Source organism: Stegodyphus dumicola, chromosome 9 (assembly GCF_044657685.1).
Source record: "Stegodyphus dumicola isolate Sdum_Otavi_A_Nest chromosome 9, ASM4465768v1".
Classification (NCBI taxonomy): Eukaryota; Metazoa; Arthropoda; class Arachnida; order Araneae; family Eresidae; genus Stegodyphus; species Stegodyphus dumicola.
This window is the reverse complement of record NC_140776.1, coordinates 17,524,359-17,545,016: the sequence shown is the minus strand read 5'-3', so window position 1 is coordinate 17,545,016 and position 20,658 is coordinate 17,524,359. Positions and strand designations below refer to the sequence as shown.

General features: G+C 33.7%; 1 protein-coding gene and 1 non-coding gene across 3 annotated transcripts in view; one reads left to right on the top strand and one right to left on the bottom strand.

The window, feature by feature from the left end:
- LOC118193355 (cell adhesion molecule Dscam1-like) overlaps positions 1-20,658 on the bottom strand; it is a 978,906-nt gene that overhangs the window by 52,187 nt on the left and 906,061 nt on the right. The gene's annotated exons all lie outside the window — the stretch shown is intronic.
- Positions 20,568-20,639, top strand: TRNAT-GGU (transfer RNA threonine (anticodon GGU)). Its single transcript has one exon. It is a non-coding gene; the product is annotated as a tRNA-Thr (tRNA).

Below are 20,658 nucleotides of genomic sequence, written 5' to 3'. Positions count from 1 at the left end.
TTACTGATGAAACAAATTTCTCTTTGTAAGCGAAGCAAAGCTTTAAAAAATCCCTAAATTCAATAAAAAGGAAAAAACAACTATATACTATCTCAGATAATAATAATATTCTTTAAAAATTGAAAGAAAAGTCATTTACCAAAACAGAAAATTTTAGAATTTATTAGTAGACAATTTATTAGATGAATATTGTAATAAAAAAGAATATTTTTTTATATTCAAAAATAAATGTTACCTATTTATAATATTTTATAAGTTATAGAGGCATTAGGTATTTTTGAAACACGAGTACATGGAAAATAAGCAATACCCACGCAGGGCCTCTCGATTACGCCCCGAGTGTGCTGCTGTTACACCACGAAACCATGCAGAGAGCAGAGTTAACACTTCGCATGAAACACATGAACACACATGAAAGTGTTAACATTTCGCAAAATACTTTCAGGTGTGAAAGACATTTTTGGTGGCTTAAAATTAATTTTTGGAGAAGTTTTCCAGTTACTGTCATGTTCGTAAAATATATGTTAAAGTTTTAATAAATACTTTTCTAGAAATTCTCTCAACTGCTACTGATGGGATAAGTATACTGAGAAAAATAATGCATCAAAAATTTAAATTTTTAAATGGATTCTAATGCACATCTATGTTTTATTGCTTTTCATTTTTGATATTACATGTATAGTATATAAAAGTATTTCGCAAAAGAATTATAAAAATATTGTTGATACAAGAAGTACGCATTTTCTCAGATGTGGTTATAAGTAGATATAACTCAATATTAAATTCTAAAAGTTTTTGCTTCTAAAAGACTTTTGGTAAGTACAAATTATTGTTATAAAACGCTGGTTTCTGATATTTCCACAGGATTAAAAAATTTTATATGTAACCCAACAAGAAATTTTCCATACTGTGCATAAGCAGAAAATCTGCTTTAAATCGCATATGCTTTAGCTGAAATGCAGTTGATCTAATGTTAGTTTTAGTAGTAAATATGGCTCCTACCAAACGAAACATAGTTCTTGTTTCAAAAGCGAAGACAAATATTTTTGCGAAAGAAAATGAAAATCGTGCTGAAGCGACGATATTTGCTTTGATGAAAGCTCCATACATGAGTGGAAGAAAAATCATATCGTGAATAATTAAAAATGAATGTATTTTGCGGAAGGAATAACGAAAGGGCTTTTCCTGGAAGACAGAATTTTTAACTAGGTCCTAGAAAATCGACAAAATCGCCAGTAATACCCTAAAGGTACATATAGAAATCAAATTTTTGTTCACAAAGGTGAATTCTGATTGTGTGAAGCAGGCATGAAGTCACTTCTGCTGAAACAAACAAGATCACAGGATGCACAAAAAATCTAATACGTTGTTAGACGACGTAGATGACAGTATTTTTAAAGCTTTAGGTTAATGTTGATAAAGTACTGAACATTACCGTCGTAATTTCAAAGCAAAACATTGCTATGCTGTTTTAATTTTATTTTATATTTACACTGCATTTCTTGAGAATAAGTTTCTCAGATGAAACGTAAATAATTATTTTCTTATGTTCTTTCGTTAATTAAAGTAAACTAATCTTTGAAATAGATATGACTGCTGTTTTTGCGGATAAATTTTTAACCTGAAAATTAACGTTTATAATTTTCTGCCTACGTTATGTTTTAGAAGAAGAAAAAAAATCTGTTTTAAACTGATGGTAATCAAGAAAGTTTGAATTCCAGACTATTTTTTCCCTCCGTACTAAAATTATATATCCGCATTTAAGAATGCAACTTAAGATATTATGCGTATTTTTAACTGTTAATTTAGCGAACCTCAGATTAAATTCTGCGGGTTTTAAATGTTTTACGATATGAATGTTTTCTCATTTTGTGTTGCATTATCATTATTGCTGGTGGGTAAACAGTTTTTTCTCTGTTATGTTACTTTTTTTCTCATCGTCCATTAGGAGAATATTTTGGTTTTCATCACAACAATTTCTTATACGAATAAATAAAAGAAATTATTTAAAAGTAAGGTTTTAATTACTATGTATTCAATTTACTTAAGTTGTTCAACATGGGAAATGAAATATTTTTTTTTTATCTTTTTACTTAGTTTTCTATTGTTCATTTCAATTTCGATATCACATTCTGCTTCTTACGAAGATAAGGGAAAATCTCATTTTTGCGGTTTCTCTGAATTTATCAAATTTTGTACAAATTTATTTAAAATTTATAGAAATATACAGCATTTTTGTTTCAAAATTTACTGTAAAGTTTTCTAAATTTTTTATCTATTTGATTGTACAGTCATTAGGTTTTTTGAGGCATCAGACGTGAATATGTGCAATGCCCTAGCCAGGACTCGAACCCGGGACCTGGCCTATACACGCCGAGTATGCTTCCAATGGACGAAGGCATGCGGAAAGGAGGGAGAAAACAGACTACATACTCCCCTTTTAAAGGGTGATTAGGGAACTCTCTCTATGTATTCTATTGGTGACGAATTATCGCATACCACCTTTTAGTTCAGGGCGCTACTTATAGAATCATTAGGTTTTTCGAAATAAGAGACATAAAAAATTTGCAATGACTTGGTCTGGACTCGAACCTGGATCCTCTCGAATACGCATTGAGTATGCTTCCAATTACACCACGAAGGCATACAGAAAAGAGTGAGAAAATACCTTATATCAAAACACCTGACTTTTGTTACCTGAATTGGATGCAACAGTAATTTTCTAACTGCATGTTCTAAAATCTCATTAATTTAAAAAACATGGTACCAAAAGAACAATAATCAAATTATAATAATTTTATTAATAAAGTTGGCTTATAAAATTTATTAAAAACAAAAGTTTGCGTTCTATTTGTGACAAAGATGTGTAGAGATATTAGGTATTTTTTTCTGGAGGCAGGAGAGATGAAAAATAAACAACGCTAAAAGGCGGGAGAAATATCTTATCTACCCCCTTTTTAAAGAGCGACTGGGGTTTTAGGGGACCCAATCGCTAAATCCTGGATCTGGAGAATCATCATTCACCACGCTTTTAGTTCGGGCGCCACTGCAGAGACTACGAAATGTATTTAAACTGCAGCGGTCATCACAAATTATCTTTGTTTTTTGCTTTTTCTTTAAGGTCCTGTTGGTATTTTAATCATATTTATAGAATTTAATTTATTCTTTATTTGTTTTTCCTTTATTCCATCTTCTGTTTTCGACTCTGATCAAAGAGCTTTTAACCAAATGCTGATCTATCACATTCATAGGCTGTCGGAGCTGAGCAGCAAATGAGCAATTACATATTATTAAATTATTCGGCTGTGCTAAGTTCTTCATCGGTTAACTCAGAAAATGGTATGACTTTTATATATTCCGACGCCAACCCCCTGATGAAGATGTCACGAGAAATGTGAACCCTCTTTGGTTTTTCATAACCGTTTGATTTTAAAATTCTTTAGTTTGATTATTTATTTTCTATAGTGGTTCATCATTCACCACTTTTTTTCAATTTTAAAGCTGTTTTAGTGAAACCAGAATTAAAGCGCTTTCACTTATTATCAAATGTAAATACAAACTCATGTCTATAAATTAAGGATAATTCAAAATCACATGTAAATCGAACTCTGATGTAAAACTTTCTCCTGCAGAATAATCGCATACATCTTTAAGAACAATATGCAAATTACAGAAAGCCATCAAATGACGCCGATGGTAAGCCACAATGACGAGAGTGTAAGAGAGGTGCATATAAGGAATGATATCAAGGAAGTAAAATTGCTCACAAGTGTTCTGTAAGCCGCTCTGTAACCCGAATAGTTATGACATAGAGGACGCATGTGGATCATTTTTACATGGTAGAATTACCGGCTGCCTGAATTTGGGCGTGCTCAGATGGAAGTATCCGAGGAACTTGGAATAGACCAAAGTTCCATCTCTAGGCTCTGGCAACGAATCCGAAATGATGGAAATGTCAGTAGGCGTTAAGTGTTTTGATATAAGGTCGCCACCGAATTAAAACGCCGAATGACGTCCGGTATTTGGCAATAACTGCCAAACGAAGCAGACGGAGGACAGCATCAGACTTGTCTCGTCAGATATCTTCAGACACGGCTACGACAGTTTCAAGGCAAACCGTGTACAGACATTTAGGATCGATTGGTCTATATGCTCTCAGGTATGTCAGATGTGTTCCGCTCACCGAAACTCACTGTCGACAGCAATTGCTCGTTTGGGATGGAATTATATCCAGAACATCCAAGTATCAAGATCAGATCTGCATGTTCAGATCGGAACAATGACAGACTATATTCATTGGGACATCATTTTAGAAAAATGTTTGGTTAGGGGTGTTATGGGCGCATAATTTGTGTTTATGGATGACAATGCCCGTCCTCACCGTGCAAACATTGTAAAGGAATGCCTTCAGTATGAGAATATCACCCGCATGGAATGGCTAACATTTTCATCTGACTTGAATCAGGTAGAGCATATATGAGATATGTTTGGCCGTCAAGCACCTCCTACACGTGTACCGGAACTTCGGAGAACATTGTTTGCTGAGTGGAGTAATCTTCCACGAGATCAGCTTTGATGCTTAACATGTCTAGGCGTTGTGCGGACTGTATTTCATCGTCTGGGGGCATACAATGTATTAACCATCATACCAAGCATGTAATGTTAAGTTTTTGTAAGGCAGATGTTTTTTGTAATTGCTCCCGGCAGCAAAAATCGTAGTTTTTATGAATGGTATCATATATACACCATCTTTTTTTTGTGTGTTTTCTATCTTTTATTTAACAAATGGGCTTTAGAAATAAGTCACGCCTGTTTTGTCTCTGAACCTTTATTTGCCGGTGCTGCCATTATCCTTAATTTACAGACATGAGTGTATTGCTAGTCATTAACATTGCAATTTATTTATTCTTCTGATATAAAATTTCTGCTGAAAACGCTTCAATTGCATATGCGTATTTTCAAAAATATTGAATATTTTCAAACAATTTTTACGTATGCTGCTGTACTATTTTTTTATTGGAAAAACATACAATCTCCCCGTGCTACCGTTTAGAACCCGTTCATCATTTAAATGACTTGTTGATGATTATCCAGAAGATTCATGGCTAGCTTTATATTCAGAAATGTTTCTAAGTAATTAAAGTTTCTATTATGAAGAAGATAATTCACATAACCTTCGCTTCGTACAATAATAAATAATTATAGACAAAATGCAACAAGATAATTTGAGTGAGTATTTGTAAAATCGGTAACATGTTAATTATTCGAAGAAAAGTTGTGCAACTTTATCTCACACTACCCGTAATTACTTTATAAATTAACACTGGTCTTAATTCACATTCTAAATCTCGCAGCATAAAACTAATAAAGTAAGTTAAATGAAATCCTCTCAACTTAAATTCTTTGATATAAAAGTTACTTTCCAAAAATGAGCAGATTGGAAGAAGTTAATGACGCGACACCGAAATGCTTCGCTTCGAAAAATATCCGCCGGATATTCCGAGGACAGGCAGAGGAAACCAGCTCTACACACTCCACTCCATTCTCCCAAAAATAACACTTTGGACGTAATTCTTACGTAGGGAATCATTCTAAGCCCAAACCCCTGAGGGCCAAGCTGGAAGCACTCGATCGAACACAAGACTCATTGAAGGTTTCCGGGGAGGAGAAGGTCTGTGTTGGGGGGAGAGAGATTGCGCAATTTACAGCAATTACCTACCCTGTCGAGAGTCATTAGGAAGCATTGCAATTCTCTCTTGGGCAGGTCCCAAGAGAAAGACTCACTCATATCCGTGTGAATTACGTTCAGATACGCCAGATGAACGTTAAGTAGTCCAGAAAACTTGTAAAGCAACTATGAGAACTAGCTGCTAGTTCATTTAGATGTTGAAGTTAGACTTTTCTGTGCTTTTCAGTTCAGAGATGGGTTTAAAGCTAAAAGATATACACACCAGATTAGGTAGGACACAGCAAACAGAGATACGCGAGGGAAGCATTTCTGATTTATCTGTTCTTTATTTATTTCTGCATCGCTTTTCGATAGTTATAAAAGCAGCTGAAAAATTGAATAATACGCGTGAAGTATTTAGTTCTTATCGAAGCTGGAGAAACTGCTGTTTAAGCTTTTGTAACTAACATTTCACTGGCTGGGAATATAATTAGTTATGAGGAAGTAATTAAAATACTTACTATTAGCATAGTACTGATAGTGTGCTGCTATACAATTATGTATCTCACTTTAAAGATTACAGCTGAAGATACAATACGTAAATGTAGCAAAATATAGAACATTAAAATAGCCATGCGATTCATTTAATTTTTGTAGATATATTACAGAGTATTTAATGAACTAAAATATATTTCGGAAGAAGTTAAATATTATTTGAACTATTAAAAAAAAAAACTAACTTGAGTAAACAACTGTTTGCTCGTGTAATAGCCACACTCCCGTTTTGAAGCAGGAAAAAAATGAACAAAATTACATAATATTGTGTACTAGATTTCTCCGCATAATAGTCGCACCAAGACTTTCACAATGAAAAATTGGCAAAAAAAGTGCGACTATTACTAGAGCAAATACGGTATTTCTTTTAAATTTAAAGAATGACCAACGAATAACTAAGACTCGTAAATGAAATGGAACAGGTTTTGACCTTTTTCAGATAATAAAATTAGCATACATTTAGATAAATAAATTTACAGTGTAGAGACATTAGGTTATTTCGAAGCAGAAGACAAATGTACAGTGCTCTCGCCGGACTCAAACCTCGAACACCTCGAATCGGCTTCGAGTATCTTCCAATTACACGACGATGGCATAATAAGAAGGCGGGAGAAATACTTTATATACTTCTCCTTCAAAGGGCGACTGAAGATTAGGGGACTCATCCGCCAAATCCTGGTGGTGGAGAATCATCATCCACCACCTTTTTTAGTTCTAGCGTCACTGTAGAGACATTAGGACTTTTGGAAACAGGAGATGTAAAAAATGAGCAATGTCCTCACTGGGAGTCGAACCTCGAACCTTTCGAATGCACTCCTAGCATGCTGACCATTACACCACGAAGGCATGCTAAGAAGGCGGAAGAAATACCTTATAACAATATTAGAATATTTTCTTAAATTTGATAGGGAAGACATCGCTAAAATCTTGAAAGTAATACAGGTACTAAGAAAATTTCTTTAAATATAGACAAATATTTGTACATAAGAACTGCTATTTAGGAAAGGGAAAACATTATAGAAATGTTACTTATTATATGCAGACTTTGTATAGTAAGTCCTTCTGTTGTATTACATATAATGATTGATAACAGACCACTGTTAGTTAGTTGTCTTTAAAAAGTTTTTTAAACGGCTCCGATGAAGTAAGTTATAGGTTTAATATTAAGTTCTACATATCAGTAAATAGTATGTATTGAAGAAGTTTCGTTTAAAGACAGCTGGCAAATAGCATGATGATCTTCTTGCTTAAATAGCACTTCATTCTGCCTTAAGCTGAATAAACTCTCGCTATCTCATTTACATTCTGGCATGAAAAGCCTGGGTGAAACAAGAGTGATAGGAAAGGCTTTTCAACTTAAAATGAGCTATTAGTTAAAAGTAAATAGATAAAACTCACAATTTCAAATTTTAGCGGAATCCCCCATTACCCAAATTTATGCAATGGATATATTTTCTGAACTTAAATTACAAAAGCATTTCTCGGATTTTAATACAAATGCAAAAGGCATATCCATATTTCACAATACATTTGTTTTCCGCCATATTTCACAATATATTTCTTTTACTTCGTACAACGAAGTGAAAATTATAACTGTTTATTTTTTTTGATAAGTGGACTAAGTATATACATTTAAAAATACTTTTAAATGTATATATGTATATATGTTTAAATGTTTCCTTTTCGACATTTATTTTATGTTAGATCTTTGTTAAGCAATATATATGTATACGTCATTTTATGGAAATCCTGTTTTCAAATGCTTAAACATAAAATTGCATTTGGATGCATGTGACATATTTTATGCATAATATTAAAGATCGTCAAAATCGTAAAAAACAACCTTGTATTTAGCGTAGGTATAATGAGTGTTTCATTATACTTTGAGTGTTTCATTATACCTACGCTAAATACAAGGTTGTTTTTTACGATTTTGATTGTCACATTAGCGTGTTTCTCTTCTAGTTTATTAAAGATCGTATTTTATGCTTATTTGTAGACATATTTTAAAAATAATATAATACATTTACATATCAATAAATGGAAATCTTAATATGTACAATAGGATTGATGAAAATAAATCAGTCCATATGTCTGAAGTACTGATGAAGAAAAATATAAACTGTCCTGAATCAGAATCATGCAAACAACGAATATTGAAAATGTTCTGCATTTATGACTGATTCCTCAACCTCAGAGCCCCAGCTGAGATATTATTCTGGCTTAGAGATCATAGAAAATTCAAGAAGCATTAAATGAAAACGATGTCGCTGTGTGCATGAATAATGCAGCTTACAGATTGCTTTCTAATGCTCAAGACGTTGCCAGTGATTTACATACATCTGAATAGGTAACAATGGGGAGAGGATATTTTACTCGAGATCAAAGATTAAACTATGAATTGTAGATGTTCCGTGGCAGTTACATTCTGTTAGAGCTTAAAGCATAAAGCATACACTGAACAATGAAAGGTTTCTCAAAGATGTAAAGATTTTCAAGTGTAGTATTTACATTAAGGTGTACGCAAGTAAATAAAGAGTTTAATGGACTTAAGAGAGTATCTAAAGTAAAACGTTATAAAGAAAAGTGAAAAAGAAACTGAAAGGTCTCAGATTTTAAATTACGTCCAAAGGGGCGTTTTTCTAACGTTTTGTGTATTACCTTTAATTATTAAAATCATGTTCTTTGCGCTTAAACCATAAAATTCAGTTCAATAGCAATGTCGCAAAATAATTTTAAAATGAGCCTATCTTTAGAATTTCCGATACACAATTCCGCGCGCTGGAGATAAAAAGTTTTTTTTTTTTTTTTTTTTCTTCCCATAGGTTGTAGTTATTGCTCGCTTTCAAATCGTTAAGTGTGTTACTCAAAAATTCATTAAAGTTTAACAAAATATGAAATCGATAATAAAACAAATTTCAAATTGGGTCTTCCACATGCCCGTATTCGTAGGAGGATTACGTCATTCAAAATTCGATGGTTCTATGTACCGTTGTTTTATCACAATGCGAGAAATAGACATCCATTTATGCAGATTTTTCATTATTTAATTTCTTCAAATATAATGCATGACTCTAACATTTGGTGGCAACAGTTTGAAAAATTAAACGGAGATTTATAATGATTCAACGCAAAATCGCAAAACGAAAACAATAGTCCCTCAGGGACAAAGCCCCTTTGGACTAATAACCATTTTAAACGGAAAGTTATTGAAACTCATATGGATTGAAAATTCAATATTTTACACGCCAGGTTCTTGAAAACCACGTAAAAATTATACGTATTTGAAGTGTGTGTTATTATTTGGATATATTGCATCTTTGAAACCAACAATGGCTTCGAACTACGTTTCAAAACTATTTGTTTATTTGGAAGTGTATTTTCGTAACATCAAGGCCAAGTCAATAGCAAAAATCTACATAAAATCTTTGATTTATCCTTTTCCATAATAAAAGCATGTGAGGGTTTATCTTTTTTTTTTAACTAACAGTTAATTTTAAGTTAAATTACTTTTCTATCACTTACATTTCACCCACGCTTTTCATGTTAGAATGTAAATGATACAGCGAGCGTTTGTTCAGATTGAGGGAGAAAGCAGTGCTATTTAAGTTACCAGAGTTAATTATACAGAGTGTTTTGCCTATTTGAAGCCACGTTGTTTCCTTGACTTCATAGCGATTTGATTCTGTGGCGTTGAGTGCTTTTAGCCATTCGGCTTGTCTCGCCGGTTTTCTACAAACCAGAGCCTTTCCTGGGCGTTACTTTATCTTGTGAGCCGTTAGGCTAATCTCTTACATTTATTTAGATCAATATTACGTATTTAAGTTGGTTTGTGTAAACCCAAGGGGGACATTATTACTTCTCTGTGTTCAAATAAAAGGGCCTTATCCACACTTCTTCTGAATTTTGTTTTGTTTCACAAGACTACAAGATAATTCTTCAATAGTTTTTTTTAAAGTTGATATTGTATGCTCTCTAACCCTCTAAGCGGCAAGGCCGTATATATACGGCCTAGAATATTTTTTGTGATATCTGTAAGAACGTATATATACGTACATATTAAAATATGTCAAAGAAATTAAGGCAATGTGTCAAAAGTACACAATCCAGGTATGAAATACCAGCAGAGGTTTTACATTAAATTCAAAAAATATTATTTATTCTCATAGTAGTTTTGGGAAATTTGTGCTTTTTTAGCGAAAACCCTGGCCGCTCAGAGGGTTTGAATACAAGACGTTACAATCTTCGACAGCAAAATACAGCAATATGCAAAACAAACTTTGGAGCCGTAGTTTAGAGAATATATCCTACAGTAAAAGTTTACTGCTATTCTCTCATTTCTTTTCTAGCAGAAAAAATATTAAAATAAAGAAAGCCTGAAAAAGATTTTAAAAATCTATATGTTCTAAGCATCTCTTCTACGAGGCAGTTTTCCAGAAAAAGCCCTTTTTTGCTTTTTAACCAAATGCTGACCTCAAATATTTAGGTCAACAAGTATTTGGGGCAAACACTAATTACCATGACAAAAACAACAACATAAGAATAAATTTAAGTATGTTGCTAGTTAAACAATTCCTTATTAAAAGACTCATCTAATGAAGATTATTAGAAATGAATAGTGTTATTAAAATAACTTATATAGTTTTAATTGCTATACTTCTACATATACAGGGGAGTCATAAAAATCTTCACCTTTATACCCCTCGCGACATATCCGCCCTACCTGTCGAAATAAAATTTCAGATTTTGTTATTTGAAAATATGCACTCGAGATTGTGGTGATACATTACAGCTCTCACGGTTAGGGTTACAGTAAAAAATATTTTGAAATTTTCGAATCCACTTCCCTCTTTCTTCTTGCGCGAACTGATCAAAGTATTGAAAACCATAAATGGCGTTGGAGCGATACATATATGACGAAAATTGACGGGGTAAAATATTGCAAAGAACAGCATAATAAAGGACCAATGATAACACAATTGAAGAGAGAGAAAAAAAAAAAAAAACTTTTAACGGAATTAGAAGTTTTCAACGTGCACACTGTTTCAAGGATATTCTGAAATTTTGCATTTTCGTGGCCATCGCGATCTCTCTTTGATTTTCCGATGCAAGACTATATACAGTTCTGTATAAAGAATTATGATAATTTCTAAAAATCACCTGTTTAAACTGTTAATGACTCCAAACTTTGATGGGTTTTAATTTTCATTCGAATTGACGTTTATTTTTATTTTCTTTGGGATAAAAGCACTTTTGTTGCAATTCCAACGACTCCGTACCTGACAGAAATGAAAATTCAGATCCCACAGCTTGCCATGGTGCCCAGTAAGAGGATGTTCGTTCCTAACTGGGTATAAAGCACCATTCACACTTAATACTCAATGACTCTAGCGGAGCTAACCAGTCCATGAAACACGGACCTATCTAACCTAGCTCGTTCACACTTACTGGAAGCGTCCACTAGCGACAGTCAATAAACGAGCAAAAACTCGTGCACATAAATTTAGCGTGCCGATACTGTTGATGGTGATTTCAAATATTCCTTTTCGCGATTGGTCGGTTCCATGTGCCGGCTAGCTCCGTTTTACGTGAAGTTCAGAATTTTTAACTGGTTCCATTGTGATAAAAAAACTGGTTTTTCTTAGCTCATCGGTTGCGTCCGTTAGCTCAGATACTTCCCAGTGTGAACGGCCCTATATGGTCACTTAAGCCCCACCGTCCGCTGCTTCCCAAAGAAGGTACTCTCGATCACTCTTCCCAAGCCATTGACACTGAGGACAAGTAATCAGTCTATTGACACCAGCGTGGATAGCTAATTGCTTGTTTCGACCTGAAGCAGACACCGAATCAGTGAGTTGGGGTCAGGACCTCCATAATTAACTACTTCACGTTCCAAGCTTACGTGTCAGCACACACGGCAAACGAACACGCAGTTTTCTCTTATGAGAATCCAGAGACAAAAGGATTCTAAGAACATGCCATGAGTCCGAACCTCCCAAAAGCAATCCACAAGGAGGAAAGAAAGTGAAAACGCAGAGGACGAGAAAAAGATAAAAAGAGGACACATTACTGGAGAACAACCATGACAAGGCGGTGATCTTCTGAGGGATCATAAGAAGAATGAAACTCTAACAAAGTTTTGCATAAAGTGCAAAAAATTAAAAACAAGAATTTTCATTTAAAAACTAGTTCAAGTAGAATAAGCTAATATGTGTAGCCAATTGAAAACATATAGAAATATAGCGTTTCCTTTTTATGTACACTTCTGTTTGCACAACTGTATGGTGAGGTAACGAACATAAGACAATATCCTGAAAGAATAATAATTATGGAGAGGAAAGTTAAAATATTAAAATGGTAGTGCATAAACTGACAAACATCTTTTTTCGTTATCAGAACTGGGGCCCACCAGCGGAGCAGCGTTAAAGTCACTGAACACTGGTAGTTCGGTGCGGGGTTGCAATCTCGCAAACAGGCTGGCTGCATGGGCGTTTTCGTGATTTTCCCCTTTTGTAAGTGTATGCGAGCCAGTTCCTTATGTGTAACGTGCATACGAGTCCTCCACGAAGGCATCATTCCCCTTAGGGCAGATAGCTCTCGAGGTTTTTCCATAATCAGATAAAACGAAAAAAAAAAAAAAAAGGCTATTAAAACTGAATATACAGATAACGAAACCTTCAATTTAATGCTTGAACATAGATATATTTTGCAAATAAATAGTGTATAAAATCCTAATTCTAGTTTTTTGGTAAACTTAGCGAAATTATAAATAAAAACGTGTAGTCTGTTTGCTATGCAAACAAAACATAAGAGGAACATTAGGAATGTTGTTTCAGAACGGAGAGTATATAAGGACAGAAAAGTCATTTTGAAGTTCATATTTAAAATTTCTTGCTTGTAACAGGGTTCTTTAAAATAATGTTTCATTACACGGATTGGATTTCCATCTTTTCTTGTTCCATTTCTTTAAAAACCGAATGTCAATTCATTTCATAGCTAGAACCAAAAATGCATTCTTGCTCTCAGTTTTCCCTAAGCTCTTCAAAAAGTAATTTAAGCCATCTCATTTTCATTCATAATAACAAATACAGCTCAAAAAATACAAAAGGGAATATCAAAACGCGCGGAAAAAAATCGAATCTTCTCAGAGTTTCATCTGGAACTTTTAGAAATGTTAAAACTCTTTATTGCAAGTACTTCTCAGAGGAAACGAAATGCGACGAGACAGTTTATTTTCTCCATTCATATTAATGAAGTGTAACCCCCACATGAATTGCTTCTTCTTCTCCTCCTTGTCACTCGTTATTCGAAGGTGACATAAATTTACATTTATGCATGAGTAATGAGCTTCTTTTCGGTTCTGCTTTTCAGCTGAGACTATTGTTACTTTCATTTGAAGTTTTGGAAATAAAAAAAAATATTACACATAAATGCAAATTCTTCCCATGTTCCCGTGCACTTAAAATCTATTTCGATAATAATTGCAACGGATAACCGAACAGGGAAGTGTTAAGTCTTCAGACACTTTTTGGTATTTTTCCCCTTCGATTTCGGCATCAATTACCATTAGATTAAACGTCTGCATTTAAAGGACAAAGTATTCAGATGCTAATTTATCATCTAGCTAATGGTGGGTTTTAAAAAATGTGTAACTTTTTATTTACTTTTACAAGATTGTGATGTATCGAAAATAACTTAAATTGAAAGGCCGAAAAAGTAACATGTTTTAACTCCCATTATTATATATTCGATTTCTACAAATGCCAGACATGTGGCCACTAAACCATTAGTAGCCCACCAGCGGTTGTGCGGTTAAGTCGCTGAACAGTGATAGTTCGGTCCGAGGTTCGAATCCCTCGAACGGGCTAGCTGCATGGACGTTTTCGTGGTTTCCCCCATGTGTAACGTGTATACGTTTAGAATGTGTGTTTTAACATGTGTAACGTGTTCCATTAGAAAGTCCTCCACGAAGGCCTCCCTCCCCTTAGGCAGAGATAGCCCTCGAAGCTCTGCCATAATCACACACACGAAGTCATTAGTCTTGATCTTGTTTCGCAATATAATAAAATTATAAGATAGTAATGCAGTGCATTCGTCATTATGTTCCTTATCCATGGACTGTCCAGAGTTACAAAGAGTACAGACTGAAGAGTCCTTTAGTCGAATTTTAAAAAGATGGCATACAAACAATCGTGCCCAGGCAGAAGACAAAATAACGCCACGGTTACAGGGAGAAAAAGGTCCGAAATAACTGGCTTTGAACTTGTGAGACAGTCCCAGGCCTTTTGCTTAGCTTCATTTGATAGGTAGGAGGCAAACCTCCTCTTAAATTCTAATTTAACTAAGAGTTTTGCAGAATTAAAAACCATATATGGTTATTAATGGTTTGTAGAATAGCCGTTCTTTTCTTTGCCAGGAAATCAGGTCTCTCATTTCCCTCGATGCCACAATGAGCAAGAATCCATTGCAAGACAATTGAGTCAGCCAGAGTGTTGAAAATCTTTCTACACCGTAAAATTCTTTCGGATGTGCAAACTTTATTGCTGGAGATAACCTGCAAAGTGGCTTTACTGTTGGACAAAATAACAGCCCGAGGCAAATTGCACTTCCGAGGGTTTAATTGATTCAAAGCAATAAATATAACCTTAACTTTACCATCAAATTTGGTAGTAGTATAAGGTATTTCTTCCGCCTTCCTAGCGTGCCTTCGTGGTGTAGTGGCCAGTACACAGAGCCGGTATTCCAGAGGTCTGTGGTTCGATTCCTAGCGAAGGCGTTTGCTAATTTTTTATCTTGCCTGCTTCCAAAAAAAAAATCCTTATAGAATGCAAAATGGTTACAATAGATTCCTGCACCAGCTTCATTATCTCGCTCGATTATGGATCTATCAGTGTAAACATGTGTCTAGAGATTACTATAATTATTATATATAGTTTTGGGTTAACGCTAAAATGAACTGTTCTGTTCTGTAATTCACTATATTTTCTGTTAAAATCTCGCTGTCAAATTTTTCGGAGCTGATTTTGTGCGAAATTCTGTCTTTCCAAAATCCAGTGATGTTTGTAATTATGTTTTAATTTACTCTAAAAGCGAATTTCAGAAATCTAACTGGTGATCATTTCGTGAGAAATTATCCATTTAGATTCTAAGGATAGTCTACCTCCTGCATTAAAAGAATTTTAGAAATTTCAATTAGAAAAATTTTAAATTAATTTATTTCGTTATTCGATATTTCGTAGCAATTTTAGTAATTTTTGCTCAATAACAGGAATATTTATATTTTCATTTAAAACTCGCGTGAGATGTATTTAACATTCTAAGAGCCGACGTGCTTCCCTCGTGATCTCTGATGTAAGCTAAAAATTTAGAGTTTTGTGTTTAAACTTTATAATGTAATCTTATATGGCAATACTATAAATGTAATATTTGCAATCCTACAGGTTTATGATTTCGGAGTAAAATTTTATGTATAACATATTGCAGAGCATTAGGTATTTTGAAGCAGGAGTCATGAAAAATTAGCCATGCCCTCACCGGGAGTCGAACCACGGACCTCTCGAATACGCGCCGAGTGTGCTGACCACTACACCACGAAGGTATGCTAAGAAGGCGGGACAAATACCTTATATACTCTCCCTTTTAAGGGGCGACTGGGGATTAGGAGACCCAGTCGTCAAATCCTGGTGGTGGAGAATCATCATCCACTACATTTTTTAGTTTGGGCGCCACTGTAGAACCATTAGATATTTTGAAGCAGGAATCACGAAAAATGAGCAATGCCCTTACCGGGACTCGAACCACGGATCTCTCGAATACTCGCCCAGTGTGCTGACCACTATACCACGAAGGCATGCTAAGAAAGCGGGAGAAATACCTTAAAATGTAATTCCATAGATCATTTTGTAGACTCATTATGTTTTTTTTTAAGATGCAACTTATAGATTATACTTTCATGAAAAATTACCGGTAAAAACTTTATAAAAAATTATTTTTAATGGCCTTTGTTAGTTAACTATGTCGGTTTAAAATTCTATTGAGTGCTATAAGTTGCATTAATTTTCTATGCTTAAGTTTCCTTCTTATTTTCTCAGCAAAAATTTATTAGTTAATAGAAAATAAGAAAGTAAAAATTATCCTTCTTTCCATCTTGCGCTCACAAATCATTATGGGAATATCCATTTACAATTATTAAAACCTGGAAAAAGCATGTCTGCGATGTTGTCGTCATGCGATGATTTGTAGGTACTTTATTTTATACCACGATATTTTCGACGACGATGTTTTTTAAACTACGAAGTTTTTAAACCGCTTTATTTTCGACGACGATGTTTTGTAACACGATGTTTTAGAACTGTGATGTTTCCTCTTAGCGATGTTTTCTCCCACGATGTTTTGTAGCACGACGTTTTCGCCTTGCGTTGTTTTCTCCTCGACGTTTCCGTCCGCGATGTTTTTGTCACGATGTTTTCGGCTGTAACCCATTCTATAGATTAGCTATGGAACTTCACGTATTTTACAGATGTTTGTTTCGGTGTTTTCTCCTACTAATAAAATTCGCTATTCCATAACTAAAATTTGCAGCTTTCTTTGTTTATATAAGTATTTCTAGTATATACAATATTCCTTGCCCGTGTGGATGAATATACATTCGTCAGGCTGAAACAGCATTTATATTTCGAACTATGAAGAACTATGTTAGAAATATGTATATGTTTCGGACTATGTTAGAAAAAAAGAAACAAAATAATTTTATTATCCAACAAAGCTGGTTAAAAAAAAAAAAAAAAAAAACATTTACCGTTTATTTGCAGCCAAAATTATTCAAACAAATCTTGAGTTGGCGATTTAAATTTGATAGAGACATTCGACATTAATAAAAATTTTTCAGTTCTTGTTAATGATACCAATTCTAATCCGTTACATCATCAAATTTAAAAGAAATTATGTCACAGTTGTTTCATTTTTGGTCAATAGATGTCACCAACGGCTTTTCTCCCCCTTCCTTAACTCGAACTTTTGTCTATTGTTATCACGTATGCACACGCTTTTCCTTTCTTATTTTCTCTTCTGCGACTGAAAAAGAAAGTTCTAATTAACCTTCAAAATTACTGTTGCAAATTAACGGAACTTGCATTGAATTTTGTTGCTATAGTATCCTTAAAATTAGCTACATTTCTATTATTCATACGATTAATTGAAGAGTTGCAAATTTTTAAAAATTTCGAAATTACATTTAGCTCGCAAAAGTAATTAAACAATTAATCATTTCCGTAACGTTTTATTCTTGTTTCCTTAATGTCTTTAGACGCATTTTAAGTGAGTGACATATGAGTAATTTTCGTTAATTAAATACTAAAATATGTGCGGTTTTAAACTACATTTTGATCCCTCTAAAGCTTTGAAAGATATTCATTTACCAGCTCCTTCTTTATTTTGATAATCATTTAGTTTACTCGTAACTGAAACCATTTCATATCCCAAAATGAATGCCAAGATGAAAGGGCAAATAATCGTTACTTTTAGAAATCGATTTTGTTAGCTTGAAACTACATATTTCCTGATATTATAAATTTTTACATGATCTTTTATATTCCTTAAACATAAATGATTCAAATTACTGGAAACTTTTAGAAAAGAACTAAAATGGGTTTAGAAGCAAAAATTTTCAAAGCATGTGAAAGTCCTGATGTGAAAGGAATTTGTTTAAATATTTCTAAGTTGAGTATTAATCATTAAAGAACAAAATCATTAATTTTGTGAAAAATACACTTTTCTTATTGAAAACACTTTAATTTTCTATTCGCAAACCATGATCCACAAAGCATCATTGATTCAACAAATATCGTAAAACGCTAATGTTCCAGAACGAACGCTGATTCATGTTTAAAATTTCTAATAAATTATCTGCTAAATATTAAGCACTGACATTTTAAAATTAATATCTCTAAATGATAAAATTTCATATTCAGTGTAAAAATTAAAATAAGATAATTGCTTATTAAAACCTATTGCTTCGATTACGAAAATATACTAGTACATAATAAATTTAAATCTATAGTTTAAGAATGTACCATTAAAAGACCAATGTAAAATCTCAAGCAAAAGGATAAATTGCTTAAGATAATCAATAAAGTCCATTGATTACTGATATTTAAACATGAAATTAAATTCTAAAGAAAACACCGTCTGCAGGGTCCTCTTCATGTTTGTTCATTTCAGTTATATGAATACGAGCCAGTTTCCTTTATAACATTCTCCGCAAAATAATCCATCTCCTTAGGCAGGTAGCTCATCTTGCGGGCTTTGCCGTAATCAATTAAATAATGAAAAAAATCTGAAAGGTTTCAGATTTTATATTATGTTCAAAGGGTTATCGTTTTCATTTGCACACAAATATACGTTTCGAGAGCACTTAGTGAGACTAAGCCTATCTTTAGAATTGCTTTATTCCGTATAATGTATCAGCTTCCTTTGAAATAGTTGACTATTTTAATAGAAAAAATAGTTAAAGTTTTATAAAATATAAATGAGCTAATAAAACAATTTCAAAATTCAAATTCAGGCTTCTAGGAGCCCATGTTTGGATGGAGGGAGGTGTCTTCTAGGAGCTATGTTATTCAAAACTGGATGGCTCTAGATACTACTGTCTTTTCACAATGCGAGAAATATACATACATTCATGCAGATTCTTTATTTTTTAACTTCTTTAAATATAATACAGGGCGATAATTTTTGGTGGCTACAATTTGAAAATTTATTAACGATTTTAGTGAATTGACGCAAAATGCCGTTTTGATATTAATAGCTCGTCTGGGTTAATGCCCCTTTAGACTAACAATCACTGATTGATCTTGAATTCCTGAATGAACATTAAAAAAAAAGTCGCTTAATTTTTCAGGCGCGTGATCAAAAATATGAAAGGTTTCAGATTTTATAATACACTCAAAGAGGCTTTTTTTTTTTTTTTTTTTTTTTTTTTTTTTTGGCACATCGATACAAGTTTTGAGAGCATTTGGACTAAAATATTTAAAAACAGCACCTTTTTAGAATTTCCGATAAACAGTCTTGTGTGCTAGAGATAAAAATATTTCATTCCGTACAGTTTGTTGGTGCGACTGTTCGCTTTGAAATCGTTGAGCTTCTTAATAAAAAAAATCGTGAAATTCTAAAAAATAAGAAATAGATAATAAAACAAATTATAAATTCTAGATTCTAGTGCCCATATTTGGGTGAAGGACTACGCTATTCAAACCTTGATGGCATCGTGGCTTTTTCACAATGCGAGAAAAACGTATTCATGCAGATTCTTCATTTTTTAATTTCTTTAAATATAATGCAGGGCGATAATATTTGGTGGCAACAATTTGAAAAGTGATACAGCCGTTTGCAGTTACTCGACGCAAAATATGTTTCGAGACTAACAACCTTCTGCTAACGGCCCTTTGGACTAAAAAAAAAAAAAGTAAAGGGAGAATACAGCTATTGTTTCTTTGAAATATCAAACAGAAATCAAGGAATTTTAAGTATTTTAAGGAACTCTTCAAGAAGAAATGTTAAAAAAATTATCTGAAGGCTTATAGAGTCTGGTTTTCTTATGTAGCATAAAATTAGACCAAAACTCTAAAAGACAACCGGTGAATTATCACTAAGTCTTGCAAGTGACACAGAGACAGGGAAAGATTGTAAAACACTCTCTAATTAATTTAAATATAAAGTTTAACAATCGGCACCAGCTCGTGGTCAGAAGCCAATAATTTGGCCTAAATTAAAGATAATTGAGGAAGTAAACTAATGAAATTATGTGTAGGCTGACAGCTTCACAGTATAATTAGCGAGCAAGTTGGCACTGACCGAAGTCGGCGTAAACAAGCCCGATGGCAAGAATAACTCAACATCATAAAACACTAATCGAGAGAATCAAATTTTGCAACGTGGCGTACAACCATGCAGAACACGCTTTAATTCTGACTTCTAAAACCTTCCTTTAAATACTCTCCTCTTTCCACCTAATTTGAATATCGCGAGCCATGGAAATTTATATGATGGCAAGGAATTGTAAATTAGGCTGATAGGATAGCAATTTAACACAAAATAACGGGCTAGAAGCTTAAATAATAACGTACAGGGTTTGTAATTAAATTTCTTTATATTACATAAGGTATTTCGCTACTCCTGACGCAACTGCTTTTACCTTTTTATAACCATTATTAGTTTGTTGTTATTATTGCTTTTTAAGAAAAGAAATACAAACCTCTCTTGTTCATCAGATAGGTCATGAGGCTTGCAGAAGTAAGTAAATACCTCAGCAATACATTATAAGGTATTTCTCCCACTTCCCTAGCGTGCCTTCGTGGTGTAGTGGTTGCACGCTGGACCGGTATTCCAGAGGTCCGTGGTTCGATTCCCGGCGAAGGCGATTGCTCCTTTTTCATTTT